The following is a 5,071-nucleotide window of genomic DNA, read 5'->3' on the forward strand; positions in this document are numbered from 1 at the left end:
GGTCGGAATGACTTGATTCAAAAACCAAAATTTCAAGGACTCAAAGATCTACAACTTCGCTGACAAAAGTTTGCTCAGAAAAATACTGGAAAGGGCTAAAATGGTGATGGAAGTGGATGAATGCGAATGGACGGGTTTCTGGAAATAGAGTGGAGCAAAATAGAGAAAGTTAACTTAATTGGCTACTCTTCTAGGTTGCCAAGGAAGATAGGTAACATCAATTCTTCTAGATTGATGGTTGCAACTCTTCAAGGATGCAAACAATAGGGGAAAGCTCCTACTCTTCAAGGAAGGAGTGAAACTCTTCTAGGTTTTAAGGAAGAACTCTTCAAGGTTCAAGGGAAAATGCACTAAGCAAATTTTCATTCAAATATTCAACTAACTCCATTACATATGTTTGATACTCTTTAAATAGAGACATACATGAGAAAATTCGTTCAAACTACTCCACTAACTAGTTTAGGGACTCACATATATCATTAATAGTTTAGGAACTCTAAGCACATTAACTAGTCAAAGCTAGCAAACACAGTCTACCAAAATAGCCATAACTCTTCAACCACTGAGTCAAATTAAGACCATGAATATCCGTTGGAAAGATAATTCAAAGATCTACAACGTCCTTGTTAAGCATTTTCTCTGATTCGTCCATCTAGAGGTCCAAAAATGGGCTCCAAAAAGTGGTCAGACTCATTAATGCGGGAATCCAGCTCGATCGGCTTGTCCATGGTGGTATTTATGCTTAATGGATTCAAGTTGGACATGGGCCTTGTTTTGGGCTTGGATGCGGGCTGACCTTCTCACTTGCTTTGGATGGTTCATCTGGGCTTCAAACTTGTCAACCTCATGGGTGTGTGCTGCATCACATTATGATACTACTTACCCAAAAAATTTCTACCCAAAAAATACGCTTTAAAATTTAACACATAGACCAGAAATCAAATAACCAAAATAAGGGAGAACATTCTTTCCATTAAGATTTCAAGGTAAGTATACCTAAACTCAAAGATGAAATGCTTCCCGAACATTGACTTTTTACTGCATGGTAAATATACTTTGTACCACTCTAATAATGGAATAAATGTCAGGTACCATGCAGTGCAATAATAGACTAATGTGGGATGACTATTTCTACATGTGTAACAAACATGTCATCTTTTAAAAGCCAGATGCCATGTCATTTGTAACAAACATGTCATTTTAGACAAAATGGTACTAAAAAAGATGTCACCATTAATGTGAAAGTGGGTGATATAGTGAAGAGGGCTATAATGTGTACACCTAAAGAAAAAATCAAAACTTGTTGGAGAAAGATGATCATGGAAGATACAATAACCTCCAAAAAGCAGCCACAAAGTGATGAAATCCTAATATTATCAAGATTCAAGACATCATTTTTGGGATAAGGTCTAAAACGTCCAAACATATCATCATCACCAAATTAAAAATTAAATTGATTTGAAACAAAAGCACCAGAAATACACAAATTGCTTATCACAAAGGATAATAAATGTTTGTAAATTTAACAACCAATAAGGGTAAAAGAAATTTTATAGAATAGTATAAAATCCAAAAACATGATGCAGCAATAAATAGAAAAACAGGATGTAGAAAGTGGACCATAAGAGCTCATGTGCTCATGTATAAACCATGGATGTAGAAAGTGGATCATGTAGTTGGTAAAGCAATAGAAAAGCACATGAGGCTATAACCTATAAAACATAAACAATTACGCAAAATTGAATCGCTGATATGAATTATAAATGACAGAGATAAGGACAATCACAAAATCATTCATGGCTACTTACCTAACCTTGGTCTTGGTCATGGATAAGATAAGTTTAGGTGATTATATGTTTTGGTGATAAGAATTATAAATGTTTGCTGATAAGAACTATAAATGACAGAGATAAGGACAATCACAAAATCATTCCTGTCTACTTACCTAACCTCGGTCTTGGTCATGGATAAGATCTGTTTAGGTGACTATACATTTATTTAAAGAAATGAGAAGTTGGAGAGGTTATGTTAAAATGGAAAAAATTGAACAAGTATAAATTCAATAAAGAAAGAGTTGTTAAGCTCTATCGGATTCAAGCGATAGGGATGGGCTTGTGAACAGATATTTACCACGAAGCTAAGAAAATAATGGCTGTAAAAAAAATGACTTGAGATTGTCACAGTATGTATGCTACATAAGGAAGCCCTCTACCTGAGGGCCTCCATGTGAGCCAGACTGCAGAGGTGGTCTAAATCAAACCCATTGCGCAGGTGGTCCACAGAAAACAGGTGGTGTACACACAACCTGCTGCATTTTCGATGCTAGCTTAAATGCCAGCTTTCAGAACATTTGTCCTTGGACTACTATTGATAAATCCATTTTCTGATTCTGTCTGAAGAAGTTTTAGTTAGTTACATGCAATAATCTTTTCCTGTTTAGGCAAAAATAACATTAGCGTATTCGAATACAATAATCAGTTTTGCAATTAAAATCAATTCCCGAATTCAAAAACGCTCAGGAACTAAATATAGTCATTAGGACCCGGTTTGATCAGGAGTTGGAGAATTGTAATAATGGATCTTTGGATATGGGTAATTTCTAATTTTCACATTCGTCATAAATAAGATGTATGAAGAAAGATCCATACTGCAGGTTATTCAATTTAATAAATATCAAAGTAGTTTTTGTAAGAAATATGAATTATACCCTTAGTTGAAGCCTTTGTCCATCCAAGAAGGTTTCAGGAATATGAATCCACACCAAGCTGGAAAGGCCCCTGTAATGCCAAGAGCCCGGTGATCATCTTGAAAGAGGAAGTTGCTTCAAATAGCAAATGGGACATTAAGAGCTCATTTCTTTTTGTAGGTGACATTAAGGCCTCCTTGGAAGCCATTACTTGTAGCATCTATAAAATTTCTATGTTTATTACATGCAAATAGTAATATTTTTCATGGAAGCATTTGCATTTAAGATTATATGCCGATAATTTTAAATGTTTCCAAAGTGGCCTAAAATTTGTATCTTTGTAAAAATTTAAAGTCGTATAAACAGGGAATAAATAATAGCTGGCATTTAGTGTCCTTGGCGGAAGCTTTCCAAAACACCATGTTCCAATCGCATATGGTTTGAAGCCTGAGACTCCAACGTCATACCAATGCAATCATCTTCAATCATGAAGTGCAAAACATAAAGGAGAGATGAATTGTATCCTATCACCGATGGCTTTATGTTGCTTATTAAGAAAGCCTCAGTAATGAAGAACCAACCTAAGAACCAATCATGAAGATCAAAATAATTAATAGCATAATACATAATCTAAAATAAAGATGCAATAGAAATGCCCTTGGAATTGTTTTCAAGCTAATATCATTGAGAATGCAATGGAGTTATGTATATATAAAATTAATTGAGGAGATTATGTCAGTACCTTACGAAGCCCCTGAATGTTTTCCAAGCGGAAGCACCAACAGTGACCTAAAAACCAATCATGAAGATAAAATTAATTAATACAAAACATACAAATGAAAACCCATATGACCTAAAAATCTAACATAAGCAAAGTTCGATTTAAACACCATGGAATTCCCAAAAACAGAAGACCCCACTCTAAAAAAAGAACAAACTTTTAGATAAAAATCTAACATAAGCAAAGTTCGATTTAAACACCATGGAATTCCCAAAAACAGAACACCCCACTCTAAAAAAAAAAAGAACAAACTTTTTAGAAATACACTTAGATTTGTAAAAAACATACAGTTTTATACCTGCTAAAAACATGTTTATCACCACAAAGATTCATCTGATTGGAATAAATGTGCAAAACAAATTACAGATAATATAAAACCATTATGAAAAAATGTGAAAAATGAAGACATCAGAAACAAACAAAAAATAAATACAGATAATATAAAGAAACAAATTACATGGAAGAAGACAATTTACCCATTTTCCAAACTGAAATTGAACAAAGCACATAAATCCAGATGTTTATAGGTATCTATATCTCATAATAATATATGCATGCCTAAGGAAGATGGTAAGGAAACAATGAAAAATTTGGAGTCTAACAAAGACAAAGGAACAAAGGAAAACCCAATTGAAGAATATCCATGAAAATCCATCACCATTTAAAAAAATGAAAAGAAAGAACATGCAGAGACAAAATCTCTCGGATCCCTTTTCGAAGATCCACTCTTTGAAGAATAAAACATGCAACCAAAATCCAATAATAATGATAATAATAATCAAGAAATCCCCTATAAAACCCAGGATCCCTTTTCGAAGAATACCCCATGAGGATCCATCAGCATAAATCCACTTTTTGAAGAATACCCAATAAATATGAAAACCCATCACTATAAGGGAAAAGAAGAAGAAAACAAAAGATCAATATTACCCTATCGAGATATAAAAATGAAAACACATCACTTTAAAAGAATAAAAATGGAAAACAAACAAAAGAGGAAAAAAAGAAGAAAAAAACAAAGATCAAAATAACCCTATCCAGATATAAAAATGAAAATCCATCATTTTAAAAGATTAAAAAAGGAAAAGAAACAAATGAGGAAAAAAGAAGAAGAGAAAAACACAGATCAAAATAACCCTAGCTGGATAAACTTCATCTTCACTCTCCTCTTACATTAATGGGGAAAAAAAATGTCCTCTCACCTTGTGATTAGACTTCAGAAGAGGAAGATCTCGGATTGCAGCGATGGTTTTTCCCGTTACAACAGCCAAGAGAGAGAGAGACAGAGAGAGGGCTTGTGGAGAAGAGGGAGAGGAAAAGGGACATGGGAAAGAGGGATGTGGAAGGGAAAAAGTAGAGACCGACACATAGGGGGGTTTGGAAGGGGAGGGGTCGACTAATCTCGAGAAAGGGCACGTGGAAGGCAGAGAGAGTGTGAGATGCGTAAAACAGAGAGCCTTGAGGGGACGTCTAATAGAGATAAGGTCATTAAATTGACGATTTTACCCTCGTATAATTTCTCATAGATATAGATGTTAGAATAGCAGCAAAGGGGTTGACGGTAAAAGGGTAACGCCTACGTGCCTACATGTAATTCTGAGGAA

The 5,071-nt window shown here is 34.5% G+C and overlaps 1 long non-coding RNA gene across 2 annotated transcripts; it reads right to left on the bottom strand.

Annotated features, from left to right (window-relative positions):
* Positions 1–334: 334 nt before the first annotated feature.
* On the bottom strand, positions 335–4,832 carry LOC143851581 (uncharacterized). 2 transcript variants are annotated; one of them, XR_013236412.1, is made up of 4 exons: positions 4,670–4,832; positions 3,429–3,475; positions 2,708–2,777; positions 335–857 (listed from the first exon to the last, which is right to left on the bottom strand). It is a non-coding gene; the product is annotated as an uncharacterized LOC143851581 (long non-coding RNA). The 2 variants fall into 2 exon arrangements; XR_013236413.1 differs by lacking the exons at positions 335–857; positions 2,708–2,777 and adding an exon at positions 3,206–3,267.
* Between the last annotated feature and the right edge of the window lie 239 nt (positions 4,833–5,071).

Source organism: Tasmannia lanceolata, unplaced genomic scaffold (assembly GCF_043159265.1).
Source record: "Tasmannia lanceolata isolate RefF3 unplaced genomic scaffold, GAP_Taslan_0.1 ptg000018l, whole genome shotgun sequence".
Taxonomy (NCBI): domain Eukaryota; kingdom Viridiplantae; phylum Streptophyta; class Magnoliopsida; order Canellales; family Winteraceae; genus Tasmannia; species Tasmannia lanceolata.